General features: G+C 48.1%; 1 protein-coding gene across 1 annotated transcript in view; it reads right to left on the bottom strand.

The window, feature by feature from the left end:
• CLPTM1L (CLPTM1 like) overlaps positions 1 to 23,085 on the bottom strand; it is a 1,829,238-nt gene that overhangs the window by 1,621,684 nt on the left and 184,469 nt on the right. The gene's annotated exons all lie outside the window — the stretch shown is intronic.

Below are 23,085 nucleotides of genomic sequence, written 5' to 3'. Positions count from 1 at the left end.
CAATATATATATGGCCCCTCTTGCTCTTTTAGCCGAACAATATGGGGCAAAAATCATATTCGCAGACAATACACAATTACTTTTCACCTGTGAGAAGGATGAGGTGTTTAATAGTAATGAAGTTAATGTCTGCCTAACTAAGGTGTTTGACTGGTTTAGGCAAAACCAGTTGCTCTGCAACTCCGACAAGTCGAAAATTATCTTTTTGGGTCATACTCCTGATGACGAGTGGTGCCAATGGTGGCCTGAAAATCTATCTCCACCAGAGAAACCAGTCTCCACCGTAAAACATCTAGGAGTAAAGATGGACTCCGACATGACTATGAAGCCCCAGGTTCAATCGACTGCTGGCACCTGTTTCGGGCTTTTAAAGATGCGGAATTTCCTCCCTCTGCTCTCTATAACGCATAGGAAAACCATGGTCCAGGCCTGGATTATATCAAGGTTGGACTACCTAAATGTGTTGTACCTGGGTCTTCCGAACTACCTACTGAACCGCTTGCAGGTAGTACAAAATGCGGCAGCAACGGCCGTGCTATTGGTTGGACCCAGGTCCCACATGTCTCCACATTTTAGTACCTTGCATTGGTTACCAGTAAGACAAAGGATCTGTTTTAAATCTTTGGTCCTAACTTTTAAGGCCCTTAACAATATTGGAGCCCCGTATATTAGAAATAAAATTCAGCCCTACAAACCACTCAGAACACTGCGATCATCATCTCAGCAGCTGACAATTGGGCCTACATTTTGCCGCTCGTACAAAGGTGGCCACTCCTTTCAAGTGGTATCAGCAAAATTATGGAATAGTCTCCCTTTCTCCCTCAGACAAGAATGTGATCTCCTTATCTTTAGGCGAGGCTTAAAGACCTGGCTTTTCCGACAATAGTGCGGTCTTGTTGGCTGTTAGCGGCCGCTCTTCAGCTTTTCTGTCCTGGGGTCAGGACAGTGCCAGGACACTCCATGGAGAAGCCGTGAGCTTAACAAATACCCCTATAACATAACATAATGGGAAGATAGATGTTCTCACTGTGAGAAGTTGGCCTGGTATATGCTGGTCACTAGCTTTAGTGAGTTTATTGATATATAGAGTACGAATTACGGGTATTAAGAATATTTTTATATATGAATTGTATCACAGTAGTTGTTATGACCATGTAAACATGCATTTATTTGTGTATTGTAGATGCCCCTGACGAAGGGATCCGTCCCGAAATGCATTGGGCAATTTAAATAAAATGTGTGACATTTGGACACCATCTTGCCTCCTGTGTGTGGGTGATCTATCTCTTATGGATGAACAATGAGTAAAATGAATTGAAGATAACGGGAAGAAAATGGCAGAGAAAAGTAATGGATTAATTGAAAGAGTACATAAAGAATAAGAAAAATGATATTTAATTGATTGGACTCATTGAATTTATGGCTGTGCTGCCGGTATTGGATCTGCAATAGGGTCCAGAGTTTTTGTTCACTAGTTAAAGTGGCCACCTTGCACCAGTACAATTCGACTCTTATGGTAGATAGGTTTTAGACAACCTTTTAAAGAAAGCTATCCTAGTGGTAGCTGTGGAGAGCAGCCTTCAGGCTAAGTCTCAGAGTAAAGCAGCTTCTTTTACCTAATAATCTCTTGAATTACCAAATGAAAGGACACCACACAGGTATATATATAAAATATATATGTATTTATTTCTAACACACTCTACAAATCTCTTTATGAGATTAGAAGTCAGGAACATATGCAAAAATCAACAGTTCACAAAAAGTTAAGCAAGAATATGGCTGGGGCCCTAGGGGCGTACCAGACCATATACTAAAAAAGAGACTTAAGAAGATCGATTTGCGAGGGGACAAGGCCTAGGGCCTGTAGAAGCGCTGGGGCCTCACTAATCCACCCAAGGCAGGTAAGTAAAGGACCCATGGGAGACGCATGCAGTGTGAGAACACAGCCGCGGATCCCAATAGACTTCAATGGAGCAAGTCGCGGTTGGATTTTGAAAGTTTTAGGATACTTCGGGAGAGTCTACAATCAAGTCACTTACAGGGTAAGTAGTTCTAGAGCCAACACACACACTAGCACCGTAGTGCTGGAGTTACCTCACCCAGGGAAGCCGGGTGCATAGGTGTCTTTTGGTGTCGGGTCGCGGCATCGTTTTCAGTGGGAGCCAAAGAAGACTTGCTGCTTGTGAAGACAGGAGAAGTGTCCGGTGGAATCCAAGGATGGATTCCGAAGAAAGAAGACCTGAAAGCAGAAGGGACAGTGTTCAAAGTCACTTGGCAGTTACCCGGGGCAAGGAAAATGGATGCCCACAGTCGTCGGGTGACTTCAGGTGATCACGGGTGTCTTGACTCTTCAGCCACGAGGTCCAGGAGGAGTCGACGACAACCAGGAGCTGGATTCTGCGTGTCCCACGAAGTCTGCAGCTTACTGCGGTGTCGGCGACCAGATTGGAGCCAACAAGCCTTGGCAACAGCAAGTCTCATGGAAAGTGTAAAAAGTCAGCGGTGCAGACCAGCAAGGTCTGAGGGACACACCCAGCAAGGGAATGTCAGGGCAGGCCTGGAGCAACCAGGGGAGCCATTTGGAATTGTAGAAAGGTAGAAAGGTCTTCAGGGGACCCACAAGCCAACCGGCAAGGGATCGCGAAGACGCCTCGGGAGGATTCACTCACCAGGAGCCCACGGTCACTCGGGAGGTAGGCCTCTGATTTTCGGAGGAAATCCAGCTGGAGGCTTGGACCACACGTGGTCCAATGCACAAGTTCGTAGAACGTCGTGAAGGGGTTGCACTCGACAATAGTGCACGGTACCCGGGTATTGCTGTTCCTCGTCACTCGTGGGGTCCAATGGCCTCAGCGTCGCTGGGGACTCACGATGGCCGTAGAGAAGTCAGGAAATACACTTCCGGGGCTGTAGGGACTTCGGACTCCGGCAGGAGAGGGAAAGTTTGCGACCGTTGATGCAAAGTTTTGGTGCTTGCCAAGCAGGGGAGTCACTCCTTGACTTTAAGGGAGATTCTTCAGTCTTCCAGAGGTAGTGGAACGTCGAAGGTCCAGGATTCTTCTACAGAGAGTCGTCCAGGGATATCTAGTTTGCAATGGCAAGGGTTCCCTAACTTATACTAGAAGGAAGGGAGGGACTAGCTCTATGACCCCTCTTATGGGAGAGTCAGGGGAGTGGGTGGCTACACCCACTTCCCTTTGTCCAGTTTCACGCTAGAGCAGGGGCAGGTAGCCCCTGAACCGGTTTGAGCTGGCATATGCACAGAGGAGCCTACTGCTCCCCCAGTGCAGGACTTCAAAGCACTCTAGGAGTGCACCCACCTAGCCCCAATACACTAAACCCTGTCTGGGAGGTGGTTACACCTCCCTGTGACAGGATGCCGATTGTTGGACCTCCTCCGCTGAGAGTTTCTGTCAGCAGCAGGAGGGCAGCCCAGTGTCTGTGACTGGTGGCATCCATTTTGTGATGCCAGGGCTCTTCAGGATTCTACTGTGTTTCCACAGTGGGTACATGTCTATCCCTCTAGAAGGGTGGAATCATACTCCCACACCAGTTACTGGTGTGGGGGTATGATTCCAAAGCGTTTGACACCAAACACGACATGTTTTGATGCAGTCATTCCAAAGTTAGCATTAACCGGGAGGTTATAATGCACTTAAGAGTATATGGTTTAACCGCATCCACAAACAGCCCCAGAGAATAGACTCTGAGAGCTGCAGAGGGGCCCTGCTCAGGCAGAGGCACCCCCTCACATGAAAACCAAGCACCCTGGCCTCAGGATTGATAGGGCCTGCCTTAGGGGTGACTGATGGGTTTAAATGTGTGTGCAGGGAGAGATATAGCGAACCTATCTCTCAGTGAGGAGTGCTAGCACCACCTCACCCAGGCTGCAGTAGCAGGCCTGTGGTGTCAGATTTAGTCTGCCTCCCAGGGGTGGCATAATACATGCTTCAGCCCCTGGTAGGACTGTGAAGTACCTATGCCCTTGGTACCTAAGGTACCATATACTAGGGACTCATAAGGCACCACAGTATCCAATCACTAGTGCACCTAATATGCACTCCAGATTGTTTAGAGAGAACAGAGAAGCTGGGGCCCTGATTAGCAGGGTCCCAGCCAGACTATAGCCAGAAACCAGTGTAAACATCAGAACAAAAGTGGGGGCAACGTAAGATGCAGATCCTACTCTCCTACAATGCTATTCTTTGGTTTTCCCTGTTGAAGTTCAGTTTGAGTAAGTGTCGCCGACCTACAGGAGGTGAGGAGCTGGGGGGTACTGGTGATGTGGACTCCATTTGATGGAGCCGGACCTTTTGCATTAGAGAGGAGGCCGGGAACTGTGGTTGGGGCGATGCTCTGGTGCAAAATGATGTCATGTTCCCTTTGTCAGATTTCCAGTACAGGACTGGAGCACAGTTGTCTTTTCTGCAGTAGGCCATTGGGTGCCCATTATTTGAGGGTGAGTCTGCGATGCAGCGCATAAGTTACCGTGATCTGAATTATTTGTGTTTGGCATCATTTGGGAGCCCTTTTTGTCTCCTGGCACAGACGTCTGTTGCATTATCAGCTTGCAGACCCATGTATAATTTACCGTTATGTTATTTACATTAAGACTACTGCCTTGTTTGAAACTCTTGTTAAAGATTGGTAAAAATTTGACTCTTTTCTTGTTTTTTTGAGTAGTGCCTGCTTTAGAGCAGAAACCTATTGTCTCTGGGTGCATTTTTTGTAGACGCTGCTTTTTTGAGAGTTTTTTCAATTTCTTTTTTTTTGCTCTTCTAGAAAGGATAGGTTCTTCTGAGATAGGGGTGTGCTGAATGGAGATTGTGTATAACTGGCGATTTATGAGAGCTGTTGGGGTGGTGTGGGCTTCTAAGTTAGCAACTTGAGTTTTCACTGGGGCCACAAGTTGCTGTGTTCAGTGCTGGTTCCCTAGTTGATATGGGGATACCAGTTACCACTACTGAATTGTCTGATTGCGTATTCGTAGGTGTGAAATTCTTTTTTGTATGGTCTAGTAATGCCCACAGGAAATTCTGGTAAAGAGGGCAGTTTGTTAATTAGTTGGGTGCAAGAGCAGAATTGGCCCACTTCTATCTGGCCGACTTTGTTCTAACAGAGTTTGCCGGTTTCCTAGGTCCACTAGGCTTGTTGTCATTGACTGAATTAAGTCAATCTGGAGCTCCTTTTTTTGTAATGGTCAGAGTAGAGATTTAGCTATTGTGTCCTGTTTAAAGGATGAATACTTCTGATTTGAAATTACTGGGCTGGCCGGGCTAGCTGGACCACTGCCACCTTCATGGGAGTGATGTATGGAGTTGTGGTTACTACTTGTTGCTCTCTTAATTAGTGGTGTTTGTGCCAGAGAAGCTTCCAATGACGTTAAAAATTCTTCGGATAGCGTCCCCAGCTCAAGTTCTAATGTGCTACGTTGCTTTTGCTCCTTGTGTGGAGATTGTGTCTCCAGAATAGATAAAGGACTTGGGGCCATATGTAGGAAGCGGTTTTTCGATCGCAAACACTGCGAATCACAAAATTCAGGGTGTATGCGATCGCTAAACAGACCGTCCCTATGTAGGAAAGGTTTCCGCTGCCCAAAAATGGGAATCGCTAATTTAGTGTTTACCATTTTTGCGTACCAATGATTCTGCTAATTATTTTGCAAAATCGCAGTCTGCGTCACATCATCTGTGATATTCGCTACTACCGTTCTCGCTAAATGCAAATTCGCAAATTGAGATGTAGGAAAAAGTCGCAATTTACGATTTTAAGAAATTTGCAATTTTGCACTTCTCAATTACCACCAACTCTGAGCAGGTTGTAACCAGGTGCTACCTATTTGAACACGCCCACAATGCCACTGGGACTTACCACCATGGCTGGCCTGTATGTGATCGCCAGGAGGCTGCGAATCAGAGATGCCACACAGAGAAGGAGACGCCAGTAAAAGATCTACAGAGCACGCATCACCTTCTTCCAACTGACTGAGGAGAAGATCCATGTGAACTTCAGGCTGCACCCAGACAGCATCCTGGATTTAATAGAGGAACTGACACCCATACTTGAACACTCCACACGTAGGGCACACACCATTCCCACCCATGTCCAGGTCCTGTGCTCACAGCACCTCCTGGCATCAGGGAGTTTTCAGGAGGTGATCGCCACAGCAGGAGGGGTCTCTCAAAGTGCACATTCGCGCTTCTGCCATGCTCTCCTTGATGCAATGGTACAGAGGCTGCATCACCACATACAATTTCCAAGCACACAACAGGCACTAGATCAGACCAAGCAGGAATTCTACCAAATTGCCCAATTCCCCCACGTCACTGCCTGCGTAGATGGGACCCATGTCGCAATCTCACCCCCATCACAGAATGAATATGTGTTTAGGAACAGAAAGTCATATCATTCCCTGAACATCCAGGTAGTGTGCAACGCCCAACATATAATCACTGATATTGTGGCAAAATACCCAGAAAGCACACACACGACTCATTCATGTTTCGCCACTGTGCATTAAGTTCGGAGAGGGCTACCTGCTAGGTAAATGCATGCCTTACAAATACACAACCAGTAAAGGTTTGCAGTGGCAGGACAGTATTGAACATAAGGAAAATGCTACTTACCAGTATGCATCTATTCTTGGCATGTAGAGCTGCAGATCCACACACTTAGCATAGATCGGCATCTGGTGTTGGGCCCGGATGTTTGCACTTTTTTTGTCCTAGAAAAGTCTTTGGAAGTCACGGGACAGGTGACTCTTCCTTTGGACTATAGTGCGCATGGGCATCGGCTCCATCCTCAGATTGTTTTTCGCCAGCAGTGAAATGATGGAGTTTTGTAATTGACAGAAAGATGCCCGTGTATGTTGTATCTAAATAAGATAGTACTGGAACAGATAAAGGTAGCTGGGGAGACGGGTGAGCGTGTGTGGATCTGCAGCTCTACATGCCAAGAACAGATGCATACTGGTGAGTAGCATTTTCCGTTCGAGGCATACGAGCTGCAGATCAAACACTTAGCATAGATTGTATAGCAGTACCCATCCTTAGCAGCGACCACCAGTACCTGTCGCAGTAGTTTGAAATAGTGTTTTGAGTAAAGCCTGGCCCACACTAGCTTGTTGTTTTGTTTGCACATCCACAGAATAGTGTTTTGTGAATGTGTGCGGTGTAGACCATGTAGCTGCTTTGCAGATGTCATCTAAGGGAATGTTCCCTAAAAATGCCATTGAAGCCCCTATTTTTCGTGTTGAGTGAGCTTTAGGAGGAACAGATAAAGTACGTTTTGCTTTGTGATAGCAAATTTGTATGCATTTAACAATCCATCTAGCTATCCCAGACTTCAATATGGGGTTGCCTTTGTGAGGTGGTGAAAATGACACAAAAAGTTGTTTAGTCTTACGAAAAGGTTGTGTTCTTTCAATGTAATAGAGCAATGCTCTTTTGACATCTAGGGTATGAAGAGCTCTTTCCGCTACTGTCTGTAGCTGTGAGAAGAACACTGGCAACTCTACAGACTGATTGAGGTGGAAAGGAGAAATTACTTTTGGGAGGAATTTAGGATTGGTTCTGAGAACAACCTTATTGTGATGGATTTGTAGAAAAGGTTCCTGAATAGTTAGCGCTTGCAGTTCACTAACTCTTCTAAGAGAAGTGATAGCTACTAGGAAAGCAACTTTCCAACTTAGAAATTGGAGCTCACATTTATGTAGAGGTTCAAAGGGAGGACCCATTTGTCTTGTGAGTACGATGTTTAAATTCCACACAGGCGAGGGTGGTACTCTAGGTGGAATTATCCTTTTGAGGCCTTCCATAAAGGCTTTGATGGCAGGCATTCTGAAAAGTGATAGGTGTTGTCTATTTTGTAAATAGGCTGCTATGGCAGCGAGGTGTAGCCTAATAGATGTGTAGGCTAAATTGCACCTTTGGAGATGTAGTAGGCAACCTATGATGTGTTGGATAGACACGTCTAGGGGATTGATGTTGACAGTATATTACAAATATTTTCCACTTGGCTGCATAGCACGCTCTAGTGGTGGGGCGTCTAGCTTCCTTAATGGCGTTCATGCATTCAAGGGGTAGATTAAGGTAACCGAATTCTAAGACCTCAGGAGCCAGATTGCAAGGTTGAGCTGAGCTGGATCCGGGTGTCTGATCTCTCCACGGTTCTGGGTTAGGAGGCGTGGGGAAAGGTGTAGTCTTTGGTGCGGAACTACAGACAGTTCTAGTAATGTGGTGTACCACGGTTGCCTGGCCCAAGTTGGAGCAACTAGGATGAGCGTCAGTGCATGTTGCTGTAGTTTGCGCACCACCATTGGAATGAGTGGGAGAGGTGGAAAGGCGTACGCAAATCTGCCTGACCAATTCATCCATATCGCTTTGCCTTTGGACAATGGGTGTGGATACCTGGCGGCGAAGCTTGGGCATTTGGCGTTTTCGTACGTGGCGAAAAGGTCTATCTCTGGTTGCCCCCACATTTGAAAAAATGGCTGAAGAACTTGTGGATGAAGTTCCCACTCATGAATCTGTTGGGTTTGACGGCTTAACAGATCGGCTATGGTGTTTTGGACTCCTGGGACATGTTGAGCTAGGAGAAAGATGTTCTGCGGTATAGCCCATGTCCATATGCTCTGTGCCAATTGAGAGAGCTGCAGAGAGTGTGTCCCGCCTTGTTTCTGTATGTAGTACATGGCTGTCATGTTGTCTGTGCAGACTAAGACAGCTTTGTCTGATATTTGTTTTTGGAAGGCTTTTAAGGCTAGGAAAATGGCTAGTAGCTCCAGGTAGTTGATGTGGAGTAACTTTTGTTGAGGAGTCCACCTGCCTTGCATGGTGTGATGTAATAGGTGCGATTCCCAGCCACTGAGCGATGTGTCCGCTGTCATGACTATCTGTGGAACTGGCTCTAGGAACGGTCGCCCTTTGGAAAGGTTCTTGGTGTTCCACCATTGCAGAGATCTTTGAGTGCGACCATCTACCAACACCAGATCTGTTAGCTGACCTTGAGCCTGGTTCCATTGGCGTGCTAAGCACTCCTGGAGAGGACGCATGTGGAATCTTGCATGAGGTACTAGGAGTATCCAAGAGGCCATCATCCCTATTAGCAGCATAAACACTCGTGCTGGGAGTAAGTGTTGAGGCTGAAATTTGTTTATGAGAGCTTGCATGCTTGCTATCCTGGCTAGGTTGGGATAGGCTAATGCTTTTGAGGTGTCTATTGTGGCACCGAGGTATTGTTGTATTTGGGACGGTTGTAAATGAGACTTTGGATAGTTTACTATGAACCCCAAGTTGTGGAGTAGTTGGATAGTGGCGCGAGTGTGATGTAGACACTGACTGTATGAACTGGCTTTTATGAGCCAGTTGTCCAGATGTGGGAAAGACGTGAATGTGTTGTCTTCTTAAGTGTGCTGCCACTACAGCTAGGCACTTGGTGAATACCAGTGGTGCTGTTGTGACTCAGAAAGGGAGTACTTTGAATTGATAGTGTTGGCCGTCCACTACAAATCTTAGATATTTCCTGTGAGCTGCGTGATTGGGAATATGGAAATAGGCGTCCTTGAGAACTAGAGTAGCAAGGAAGTCGCCTTGTGACAGAAGAGGAAGGACCTGCTGGAGCGTAACCATGTGGTGTGATTGTATGTACAGGTTTAGGGGTCTGAGGTCTAGAATAGGCCTGAGAGAGCCGTCCTTCTTTGGTATGAGAAAATACAGGGGGTATGTGCCCTATCATAGCGGGCTAACAGCGCCTGAGTGTTGGCGATGCACCATATGTTAGCCGCTTGCGAGGCTGTTCTTTTGCTAGAGGCGTCCAAAAGTTTGGACTCCTTGTCGGGTGGTGGAGCGTCACCTGATGTCTGAGAATTGGCCCCTTTCCTAGCATTAGAAACTAGCAGGGAGTCTAAGGGTACTGGGCCTTTAATATAGGCTGGGTCATCAGGGGCAGCTTTATATTTTTTCTCGATCCTGGGATTAATAACTTGAGCCCTAACAGGATCTTTAAAGACCTCAGGTGCATGCTTAACACCTTTAAGCATAGGTAGTATTGAGGTGGATCTTTGAGTGGTGTCAAATGTATCCATTAGGAAATCCTGCTTTATGGGGTCTGTATGCAAGGCAACCCGTGGTATTGGGCAGCTCTGTGGACGAGCTGATTAAAGCCCATGGTGTCCTCTGGAGGGGAAGGCCTGGAGGGGTAGATGTCATCCTGTGGGACATTAGGGACGTCTGGCGTGTGTTATAATCATCCCAGGAGTCTGGGGAAGAAGGTGGACTAGGATCCCCTAGTGGCACATCGTCTGGACCCTCCCCCATGTCATCCAAGGTGTCATCATCTGGTGTAGGAGATGGTGTAGGGGGAACGTTGTGGTGGGGGAGGTGGTGGAGGAGAAGATGGAGAAGGGAGTCTTAGAGGAGATGTAGCAATGTCCCTCTTTTTAGGTGGTGGAGCCGGTGCAGGCGCCTCTAGTGATCTTTTCCTAGAACTTAGAGTCAATTGACCAGTTCTAGGATCCCTTATGAGAGTCTTTTGAGCAGGGTCTGGTGTAAACAGCTCTTCTGCTGGAGGTTGGTCTTTCGGTGCCGAGCTTTCGGTTCCGCAGGCTTCTTCAGCACCGACTCTGTAGCGGTTCTGTGTTTTAATTTGGAACCGTGCGTTTTACAGTCTCCGTGGCCAGTGGAACTTGTTTTTTCTGTTCCGAGGATTTCCTTTGCTCCGAATCCGAGCACTTTGGGAGTCGGTTTTTGCTCGGCTCCAAATGTTTTTTTCGGTGTCGACGATTCGGTGCTTTTGGGTTTCGGTGCAGTGTGTTTGGATGTGGAAGCAGCTGTCGGCACAGAGGAGGAGGAGGGCGGTTTCTTTTTTGGTGCCGGTGATTGTGTTTCGGTACCGACGGCAGGCTGACTTGAGCCCGAGCCGCCTGAAGGCTTAGTAGGCTTCTTTGCTGGGCCTGAGGGCGGGGCATGGGAAGCAGTCTCTCGGTGTGCACCTGGGCCCGTAGGTGAAGGTGTGACCGAAGCCTTTTTCGATGGTGCAGGGAGGGGGTCGGGGGTCGTCGTTCTTACTTAAGACCCGCTGCGCCGGAGTGATCACTTCAATGTCGGAGTCATCTGCTTCTGGGGCGCTGACAAGGCCTTCCTTGACCCGCTCTCTCTCCGGCATGTCGACGCCCTCTTGGAAGATGTCAGGGATTGCTGTCGACGAGTGAGCCATGGTTTTTCTCGCGCATCGGTCCCGGATGGTCTTCTTCGAGCAGAAAGAGGCGCAAGCTGGACAGTCTCTGGCCTTGTGCTCTGGTGAAAGGCAGAGGTTACACACCTCATACAGATCGGTGTGGGAAAACTTCAACCCACATTGAGGACACTTCTTGAATGGCGTCCTTTCCATGAGCCAGAAGCCAAGGCCCAGGTAGGCTCGAAGGCCTTCGTCGACGATCGGAATCGAGGACTTCGATTTGGAGAGAAGCACGCCGATTAGGGTTTGCGATCGAGACAATACCGTCGAAAGGGTGAAGGATTGCGCTTCGAAAGTGGGATCAGTAACGGTTCCGAACTGGAGCGCAACAAACCCATCCGAGCCCGATGGCGGAAAAAAACAATCTGAGGATGGAGCCAATGCCCATGTGCACTATAGTCCAAAGGAGGAGTCACCTGTACTGTGACTTCCAAAGACTTTTCCAGGACAAAAACAAGTGCAAACATCCAGGCCCAACACCAGATGGCGATCTATTCTAAGTGTGTGATCTGTAGCTCATATGCCTCGAGCATCTACTTATACCCTGCAGGTGACAGTGCGTATGCTGTATGTGACTACATCCTCACACCGTACCTGAATCTAGCCACTGCAGGTGAGAGGAGGTACAACAGCGCACACAGAACCACACGCTGTGCCATTGAGAGGACCTTCGGAATCCTAAAGAGCCATTTCCGCTGCCTCCATAAGAGTAGAGGTGCGCTACAGTACAGCCCTGAGACATGTTGCAAAATTGTGGTTGCCTGTGCAATGCTACACAACATCGCTACCAAGAAAGGCACCCCAGTGGATCTAACAGACTCAGACACATCAGATGAGGAGGGACCAGCTCCACGTCACAGACCAGCAGGTGGGGCCGGGGCAGCTGCTGGGCGCATGAGACGAGATGAGATCACACAGAACTACTTCTAAGTGAGTAATGAGGACACAATGCCACTGAATGGTGCTTAACTGTGATGTTTATTTCCTTTGGTGCAAGAATACATCTGTCACACAGCGTGACTTTGTGAGTGCTTGCACATGTTTGTGCCACAGTGCAAGTATTTCCATCAGCCAATAAGTCCATATGGAATGTGTTGCTTCACATATAGCCATTAGTCCCTGGTGTACCTTCACCTCCAACGTGCACGCCCTGTTGCCCCTCGCTCTGTCTGCCCACTACCCTCCCTGGAGTCATCATCTACTCACCCCAGGAGCGCTCTCCGGCGTCTGTCCAGTGGAATTGGGGGAGTGATGCTGCTCCTTCTGGACTGTTCGTCCGTATCCATTGTGCTAAGTGGGCCTATGCCACCCGTCGCAGCTGCGCGCATCTGGTCCACCGCATGTGTAACCTGCACCAGGACCCTGCCCACGTCCTGGCAGAAGTGGGCCATCTCATGCTCCATATTGACACATCTTCGGGCCAGCAGGGATGTGGCGGTTGACTGCTCTTGTGTACAAGTCCAGCCGGGTGTGATGGCAAGGTCTCTCCCTGCGCCGGGCTGCTCTGTCTCTCCTCATCTCCCTGCACAGTCCTTCCAAAGCACCAGTCATGGCCATTACACCAACCCGTAACTCAGTCATGTAATGATTGTGTGCAGCCAGTTGGCGCTGTATTGATCTTATTCCTTTGACTTGCAGGCGCTGTGCTTTCCGCATGCTGCCCTCAAGGCCCGAGAACACTGTGTCTTCTTCAACAGGAGCAGTGCTGGTGGACGGCCGTGCCCTGCGTCTTGACCCTCTCCCTTCTCTGGATTGTTCTGAGGACTGTGTTGTCTGCTGTCCTGCACGCTGCCTGTGCACTGGCTGTGCCTCCAGCAGTGGCAGTGGTGGCACTATGTTGCGCCATCTGCATGGTGCAGGGTTTGCTGGTCTTGCTTTGCTCTGCTCCTCCTGCCCTGCCTCGCCCTCAATTTCTGGTGTTTCCTCCCCTTCTGCCACGCTTTGTGTTGTTGGTGGTGCTGTGAATTTAAATGCACACATTAATTCTGTGTCCTGTCTTGCATTTGTAATGCATTACAGTTTACAATTTAAAATTCACATGTGTACTATCTGTCTGTTTTCTTCATTTCCTGAAGGACTCATCCCTATACCACCTTGCTGTCTCTCACTGGCCCAGGTATCAGTGCATGTGACTACATGTCCCATAATGCATTTCTGGGTGTGCTGGTGGACATGTACTGGACTTGCAGGTTGGATGTCGGGGGTGTGTGAGTGGGTTGGGTATGTATCAGGGGGTTTTGGCATGCATCTTACCGTGTCTGGGTGTTCAGAGCTGTCCAGGTCAACCACGCCACTCACACTCTCAGGCTGAAGGGTGCTCTCCACCAGCTCCTCCAGGGGTGGTGGGTCTGTTGCTGTGGACGTCCAACCACAGCTCTTTTTGGCCTCGGCCAATCTTGTAGCCACCCTCTCCTTTGACCTTTGCCGCATGTCGTACCACATTTTTCTGAGGTCTTCGACTGAGCGGTGTGTCATGCCAGTAGCATTTACTTTCTCCTGGATGTCACTTCATATTTTTCTTTTTCGTGCCTCTGGCACACGTAGTGAACTTTTTCCAAACAGGAGGTCATGGCTGCTGACTATTTCCTGGGTGAGGACCTCCAGCTCCCTTTCGCTAAATTTTTGTTTCCTCTTTCTGGGTGGTTCTTCCTGCTGCTTCTCTGTCCCCTAGGACTCCATTTATCCTGCTTTCAGTAGCTGAACACAAATCTCCAACTCTCCTCACAGGCTCTCACTCAGCTTCTGGCAATCAGGTGCAGCATGGGCAGTCACACTTCCTGGTTGTGAGGTCATCATTCTGCACCTGAATTGCAGATTTCCAGAATTGCGATTCATTAATTGCGTTCTCGAATTGGGAATCTATAGTTTGCGATATTTTACCTACATCGGAATTTGCGATTCTCAAAATGCGATTCGCGGAAAATCGCAATTTCAGAATCGCAAATTCATTTTTACCTACATATGGCCCTTGGTTGAGTCACAATTCCCTGTGGTGAATGACCTGTGTGGATTTGCACTGTTGTAAAGCAATTAGACGAATAGAGACCCTCCCTGCAATCTGAGATGCAGCAACTCTGACAACCTTACCAGGGTGAAAGTCACCCAGGCCCCTCCCCCCCCAAATCCCCTATGTCTCAAATGTGCACTATTAAACTGCAGATCTGCCAGAAAACACGCCTCAGATATCTTTGACCACATCCAACCTAATGACTTCGATACTATCATCCTCACTGAAACCTGGCTAAATCCAGCCTCCACTCCTATCCTAGACCTCCTCGTACCTCTCACTCATGATAAAATTAGGCTTGACAGAATTCTGAACCTGGGTGGGGGTCTAGCCTGTATCTACAGGAATACTCTCTCGATTTCGTACTTGGAGTCCTCTCCCTCATCGTCCTGTGAATACCTCTGTCTTAGCATTGCAAGTAAGAACCTACCGATCTGTAAACTACACACCTTTTACCACCCACCGGGGGACAATCTCCCTTTTATTGAGCAATTAATGGATATAATTTCTAGCAATGTTGACTCTGCTGTGTCACAAATCTTCCTTGGGGGCTTCAACCTGCATTGGTCTAACCTCAATGACCTCGCGGTATCCTGCCTTAAATAATTTCTAAATGATCAAGATTCGATTCAGCATTGTGACCAACCAACCCACATTAAAGGTGAAACTCTAGAACTCATCTCCAAAGAACAGATCATCACCTTAGAATCCACAACCCTTTGTGACTGGTCGGATCATCACAGCATCCTCTTTTATATCAACAGGAAGGTGGTGTTGAAGAAGGCTCAACCTCTTAAATCAAAGATATGGAAAGGGATCTCAGATCAATAAACCACGACAATCTAGGTGCCCAATGTAAATCTGTCCTCTCCTCCCAAGCAGACTTGGTCGAGGTGCAAACTCTCACGGACACCTACAACTGGTAGTCATCATGGATGACATTGCTCCACTCCAGCTGAAAAATACTACATCAAAAATATCCAAACCGTGGTATAATGAGAACTTACCCTCGGAACGTCGCAACCTTAGAGCAGTTGAAAGCTCCTGGCGATCCAATCCCTCCTCGGACCAACTAAAACTCCTGAGAGATGTCAGGAGCCTCTACAATAAACAAATCAAGAGAGCTAAGTCTGAATATTTCAGACTACAACTAGACCAAGCAGCAAACCACCCCAGGAAACTCTTCGAATTGGTCATACAGCAATCGGTTAACGGTCCAGACCTCTCAGATTCGAGTGGCAACCCACCCTCCTGTGAGGAATTTGCAGTTTTCTTCACAGAGAAATCACGACTCATCTCCACTGACCTAGCCTCTAAGAAGGCTCTATTGCCCTCCTCTATTGCCGCCTCACCCCATGACTTCTCTGAAAAGTGCAAATCGACCCTTATGATAGCCAAGAACAATGCGTCTTGGGGCACCTTTTCCCCATTTAGTGAAAGAGACATCGAAAAAATTCTCCAGATTATTAACCCGTTCAACCACTTCAGTGACCCGTTGCCTCCAGCCATCTTCAAGGAAATGAAGAGCGCTCTCATCCCCACCTGGGCCAGGATTGTAAATGCTTCCTTATCTCAAGGCTCGATCCCCAACTGCCTAAAAGCAGCCCAGGTCTCACCCATTATAAAAAAAAAACAATGCTGTCAAATCTGATCTCAGTAATTTCCGTCCTATCGCCAACATCCCCACCCTAGCGAAACACCTTAGAAAACGTCTGCAATCCCAACTCTGTGCTCACATAGAGACTTACCAACTTCTTGACCAGCATCAATCCAGTTTTCGAAAGGGACACAGCACCAAATCGGCCCTCACACGTTATGGATGACATTTTGAAAATGCTAGACAAAAATGAATCCTGCCAACTGATCCTCCTTGACCCTTCCTCCGCTTTCGATACGGTTAATCAGGACATCCTCATATCCATCCTACAAAACAGAATGGGTTTCTCGGATCGGGTGCTTCAATGGTTTTCATCCTTTCTTTGTCACCGAATACAAAGAGTCAAGGCAAATCATTCTCTCTCTCAGCCCTCTCCAGTACACATGGGGGTCCCCCAAGGATCCGCCCTTTCACCTATCCTCTTCAACCTTTTCTTGGAACCTCTAGCTAACGCACTAAACTCCACGAACATTATCTTCCACATGTATGCCGACGACACACAACTATCTGAAAATGGCATCCCCGGAGAACATCATCTCACTTAACTTGATACTCATGTTTACACAAAATTGGTTAACTGAGAACCATCTCCTACTCAACACCTCCAAAACTGAGTTCATGCTCATTTCCCCCCCGAACCACATCCCCAAGCTAGATCTCTGGCTTACTCACCTCACTGCTTTCAACTGCACTCCGATCATCATTGACTCAGCCAAATCGCTCGGAGTCACCGTAGACAAGCACCTGAATATGAAGACTCATATCAGCAATGTTTGTAAGGGAGCAAACCACTTGATGAGAACCCTCAGAATTATCAAACCTTTCCTGCCTCCAAGTGATTTCAAGCAGGTGGTCCAAGCGCTTGTCTTGCCAAGGTTAGACTATGGCAGTGCTACTCTCTGTAGCCTTCCCAAATACGCCTTGGCCCCACTAAGGGCCTCATTGAACACCGCTGCTTGATTGATTACAGGTGCCAAAAGAAACCAGCACATATCCCCAGTCCTTAAATCTCTCAACTGGCTACCCTTTGAAGCCCGAATTCAGCTAAAGATTGCAGTCCTGGCGCACAAAGCCCTTCACCTCAATACTCCTACGTACCTAGCGCAAAAACCTGAACTATCTTGTGGGGAGAGGGCATCAAGAAGCGCCTCAACATTCCTCTTGAAACCTCTCGTCCTTAACAAAAAGAGAACTTGTCACCAGAGATATGGAACTCTCTGCCACCGGAAGTACGCAGTCTCTCCTAGACGACGACATTCAAATTGGAAGCCAAAAACTTCCTAATAAGCTAATTCTTACCGTAAGGGGAGGAGGCACACCTAATTTGGCTGACTTTGTTCTTATCACCATGGTACCTCCATCTATAATGGATCCTCTCTTCTGCTTTTTTTTTTTCTCACATGCGTACACCTGCTTTTTTTTTCTTTTTTTCCCCAATTGATGTTTATACTACCCTCTTGTCCTCTCTTCCTGCCTATTGTAAAGCGCTCTGATATCCTTCGGGGTCTTGTTCGCGCTATATAAAACTTTATAACTAAATAATTAAATAAATAAGTAGAGTGGAATGGAGTGGTGTAGAGTGGAATGAAGTAGAGTAGAGTGGAATGGCATACAATAGAGTGGCCTAGAGTAGGAGTATAGAGTGGAGGGGACTGGTGTGGAGTAGAGTTAAGTGGTGTAGGGTAGAGTGGCGCAGAGTGAAATGGAGTGGCATAGAGCGGTAAAGAGTAGGATGGAGTGGCACAGTGGCGTGGAATGGACTAGAGTGGCGTAGAGTCGAGTGGTGTTGGCGTAGAGTGAAGTTGGCATACAGTGGAGTAAAGTGGGCAGAGTGATGCAAGGGAGGGGATGTAGAGCAGAGTGGGGTGGCATAGAGGAGAGTGGAGTGGCGCAGAGCGGAGTGACCGAGTGGAGTAGAGTGGAATGGTGTAGTGTAAGGTGGTGTGGAGTGGCACTGAATGACGGAGTAGAGACGTGGAGTAGGGTGGTGTAGAGTAAAGCAGAGTGGCATAGAGTGGCGTGCCACACAGAGTGGCAGTGAAGTGGAGTGCCACACAGTAGAGTGGAGTGACATGGCTTAGAGCGGAGTGGTGTAGGGTGGCGTAGGCTGGTGTGGAATGGCATTGAGTAGAGTGGCATAGAATGGACTGGCCCGAATGGAGTATCGTGGCATGGAGACGCATAGGAAATGAGTGGCCTAGAGCAGACTGAAGTGCTGTAGAGCGTAGTGGAGTGGCTCACAGTGGTAAGGAGTTGCACAAAGTGGAGCAGAATGGAGTGTAGAGGGGAATGGCGCAGAGTAGTGTGGTATAGAGCGGAGTGGGACAGATTAAAGTGGCGTGGAGTGAAGTAGAGTGAAGCAGCATAGGCGTTGAGTGGCCTACAGTGGAGTGCAGTGGCTTAGAGCGAAGCAGAATGGCACACAGCAGAGTGGCATAAAGGGGAGAAGACTATTCTAGTGCGGAGTGGCGTAGAGTGGAATAGTGTGCCATAAAGAGTGGCATGAAGTAGAGTGGCAAAGATTGGAGTAGAGTGGCGGAGAGTAGAGAGGCGGAGAGTGAAGCGGCATAGGCGTCGAGTGGCTTGTAGAAGAGGGAAGTGGCGTAGAGGGGAGTAGAGATGGGCAGAGTGCCGTAGAGTGGAATGGATTGGCGTACAAAGGAATGGAGAAGAGTGCCATATAGTAGAATGGAGTAGAGAGCGTAGAGTGGAATGGCTTAGAGTAGCTTCGAGTGGAGTGGCGCAGAGTAGAATGGAATGGCTTAGAGTAGCTTCGAGTGGAGTGGCGCAGAGTAGAATGGAATGGCGCAGAGTAGAACGGAGTGGCGTGGAATGGCACAGAGTGGCGTGGAATGGCACAGAGTGGCGTGGAATGGCACAGAGTGGCGTGGAATGGCACAGAGTGGCGTGGAATGGCACAGAGTGGCGTGGAATGGCACAGAGTGGCGTGGAATGGCACAGAGTGGCGTGGAATGGCACAGAGTGGCGTGGAATGGCACAGAGTGGCGTGGAATGGCACAGAGTGGCGTGGAATGGCACAGAGTGGCGTGGAATGGCACAGAGTGGCGTGGAATGGCACAGAGTGGCGTGGAATGGCACAGAGTGGCGTGGAATGGCACAGAGTGGCGTGGCACAGAGTGGCGTGGCACAGAGTGGCGTGGCACAGAGTGGCGTGGCGTGGCACAGAGTGGCGTGGCGTGGCACAGAGTGGCGTAGCGTGGCACAGAGTGGCGTAGCGTGGCACAGAGTGGCGTAGCGTGGCACAGAGTGGCGTAGCGTGGCACAGAGTGGAGTAGCGTGGCACAGAGTGGAGTAGCGTGGCACAGAGTGGAGTAGCGTGGCACAGAGTGGAGTAGCGTGGCACAGAGTGGAGTAGCGTGGCACAGAGTGGAGTAGCGTGGCACAGAGTGGAGTAGAGTGGCACAGAGTGGAGTAGAGTGGCACAGAGTGGAGTAGAGTGGCACAGAGTGGAGTAGAGTGGCACAGAGTGGAGTAGAGTGGCACAGAGTGGAGTAGAGTGGCACAGAGTGGAGTAGAGTGGCACAGAGTGGCACACAGTGGAGTAGAGTGGTGTAGAGCAGAATGGCGTGGAGTGACAGAGCAGAGTGAAGCGGCATAGGCGTTGAGTGGCATGTAACAGAGTGAAGTTCTGTAGAGCGGAGCGGCACGGCGTGGAATGGAGTAGAGTGGAATGGTGTAGAGTGCCTTAGAGTGGAAAGGCGTAGTGTGGCATGGATTGGATAAAACAGGCGTAGAGTGTAATGGAGGAGAGTGGCGTAGAGCACAGTGGCACAGAGTAGATTAGAATAGAGTGCAGTAGATCAGAGTTGACAGGCGTAGGGTGGTGTAAAGCAGATCGGAGCACAGTGGTATGGAGTGACATAGAATGGTATGGAGTAGCAGAGTGGTAGAGCAGTGTGGCATAGAGTGCAGTAGAGCAGCGTGGCACAGAGCATAGTAGAGTGGTGCAGCATAAAGTGGGATGGAGAGGTGTAGAATGATATAGCACAGAGTGGGTAGAATGGAGTGGCATAGTAGAGTGGCACAGAGTAGAGTGGAGTAGAGTAAATTGGAGTGGCATGGATAAGAGTGATGTAGAGTGGTATGGCATAGAGTAGAGTGGCGTAGAGCAGAGCGGCGTGACAGAGCAGAGTGGTGTATACTAGAGTGGATTGGAATAGCATGGAGTGGTGTTAATAGAGTGGGGAAAATTGACAGAGTGGCGTAGAGTGGGGTGGCATGGAGTAGAGTGGGTTTGCATACAGTGGAGAGGCTTGGAGCTGTGTGGCATGGAGTGGCGCAGAGTGAAATGGTGTGGAGTACAGTGAATTGGAGAGTCATTTTGTGGCGTGGACAGGCAGTGGCTTCAAGTGAAGTGTCACTATGTGGAGTGTCATTGTGTGGTGTGGAGTGGCATTGTGCGGTATGGAAACTTGCCCGAGTTGCCAATGAATTGTCCTACAGCACTTCAAAGTCGTCAGGTGCAAGTAAGCGCTAAATAAATGCAAAAGAATAGAATCATCTGAACCTACAATCTATGTAAATCTCTGATGCCTTTTATCTGATACAGGAGCTTGTTAGTACCTACAGTGCTCCTGCAAAAACTGGTTTGTTTACAAAAAAATTGTTTTAGACCGGAAGAGTTTATGATGATGCTATTTGCTCCCCCAGTAGGCGATGCATCAATTCCCAAGGCAATGTGCTGGTTCCGAAGGTAATGCACAACAATGAAGATGTGCGGATGCGACTCATGCAAAGATGAAGATGCACCGGTTATGATGAGGATGCATGGGTTCTGGATGTAGAACCACCTTAGGCCTCACTTCCAAGGGTCAAGGACAGTTGTGGCACCACTTGGCAGGGCAGACCCACAGCCTGTGGAGTCAAGATGCAGATTTAGTTAGGTGAAGTCCTGGATATCCCTATGACTTAGAACAGGAGGCAAGCCAGCAAACCCCTGGGGTCACTCTGGGTTCATGTGATGCAGGCCCAGTCCTTCTCCCAGGCAAGAGAAGAGCAGGCAGAGGGGCAGCTCAGCAGGGAAAGAACACAGTAAGGCACGAGTCCAGAAGAGTGGCAGTCCTTCCAGCAGCACAGCAGTTCTTGGCAGAGTGGTCACAGGTACAGAAGTGTACTGAAGTCATGGTGTCCGAAGTCCAGAACTTATACCCAGTTGTGCCTTTGAAGTGGAGGAGACTTCAAAGAAAGCTTTGAAGTGCACAGATGTCTTTCCTTCCTACCCTGGCTCCACACTCAGTACGGGGGAGTATGTAACTCTTTGTGCGGGGACAGGACACCACCTATTCAGGTGTGTCAGCCCCTCCTTCCCATCCTGCCCAGGATGGCCCATCAGTCACACCTAAGCTCCCTTTGTATGTGGCTGTCTAGAGGGAATGCACTAAGCCCAGCTGTCACTCACCCCAGAAGTGCATTTAAAGACAGGCAGTAAGTAGGCACAGAATGGCTAAAGAAAGTAAATGCCAACTTTCTAAAAGTGGCATTAGCTAAACTGTAACTTAAAATCCAACTTCACCACAAGTTGCGATTTTAAATTGTGAGATCAGTAACACCAAACTTGAAATGTCCATCTCTTCACAATTGGGAATTACACTTCAAATATGTAATACGGTAATTCCAATGTTATCCTATGGGAGAGATGAGCCTTGGAGTATTGGAAAACTAAATTGGGAGTTTTTTAATATCAAGGCATGTGAAACTTAAAGGTACATGTCATGCCTTTTAATTACATCTTACTCTGCCCTGCTGGTTATACAGGGCCTACCTTAGGGGTGACATATGTAAAACAAAAGGGAAGGTTTAGGCCTGGCAAGAGGTTTATCTTGCCAGGTCGAAATGGCAGTGTTGAACTTTACATACAGGCTCTGCAATAGGAGGTCTGAGCAATGGCTAGAGGGCTACTTAGGTGGGTGGCACAATGAGTGTTGCAGGCCCACTAGTAGCATTTAATTTACAGGACCTGGGCACATGTAGTGCACTTTTCTAGAGACTTGTAAGTTAATTAAATATGCCAATTGTGGGTAAGCTAATATGACCATGTTTAGGGGAGAGAGCAGACGCGCTTTAGCACTGGTCAGCAGTGGTAAAGTGCACAGAGTCCTAAAACCAACAACAACAACGTCAGAAATTGGAGGGTGGCAGGCAAAAAGTTGGGGGAAGATCACCCTAGGGGTGTCAGGTCTAACAGTAACAACATGAAGATAGTCGGATTTCCAGAGGGAGTGGAAAGCATGTGCCCAGGACAGCTTCGTGAAAGAACAGTTTTGAAAATGTGTCCCTGGTGCCGACCTCTCCCCATGCATTGTCAGTGATAGAGCCCACAGGTCCTTGACTCAAACACCACCACTAGGAGCCAATCATCACCCTCTTTAGCCACATTTCTCAACTCCAGAACAAGAGACAGACACTGTACTGAGGATGGCACGCAAGGCTAGCAAAGTTATGTAAAGCCAATCCATTTCATGTTTTTTACAGACTATATCAAATTAGAACAGAAACAGAAAATCCTTTCAGGAGGTTAAGAACAAGATGTCTCACCGGATTCTCCTATGGCTCATGGGGAGCAGCCATATTAGTTACAAAGTACCACCCATTTACAGTGGAATAAAGCTGATTTGACCCAAACAGGTGGTATATTGGAGTCTATAGGATGTGTTGCAGAATAAGCTTTATTGTCTTTAATGTATGCACACCATCGTGAAAGTAGGAAGCAACAGTGGAAAAGGAAAGCCTACTTTTGCTAGAAAGACGAACTCTATACACTTTGTGGGAGACTATAATGCTACAATGGAAGTAAGCAATAAGAGAAAAACAGGGGTAGCAGACACAAATAAATACACACACCTAGCAGATTACATAATAGCTATGTGACTAGCAGACATTCTGAAACAAAGTTCAGATCGCTATTACTCCTTTTTCTGGGGGAGCAATCATCGTTTTCAAGAATAGTCTATTTCTTCCCCTCAACAATGTAGACGTGCCAAGTCACTCATTTCAAATGCCTAGGTAGGGACATATCTGACTGTCACCTCTATTGAGGACTATGGGCGCTAGGGATAAGATAATGAGGCAATGTTGCAACTTGATAGGAGGGAGTGTTTTGGCCAGGAAATTAGAACCGCTTTGAGGGAGGACACCTAAAATTACTTCTTAGACCATGGAGGGTCAG

Source organism: Triturus cristatus, chromosome 5_1, assembly GCF_964204655.1.
Source record: "Triturus cristatus chromosome 5_1, aTriCri1.1, whole genome shotgun sequence".
NCBI lineage: Eukaryota > Metazoa > Chordata > Amphibia > Caudata > Salamandridae > Triturus > Triturus cristatus.
Note: the sequence above shows the minus strand (reverse complement) of the source record. Positions and strands in the feature narration are given on the sequence as shown.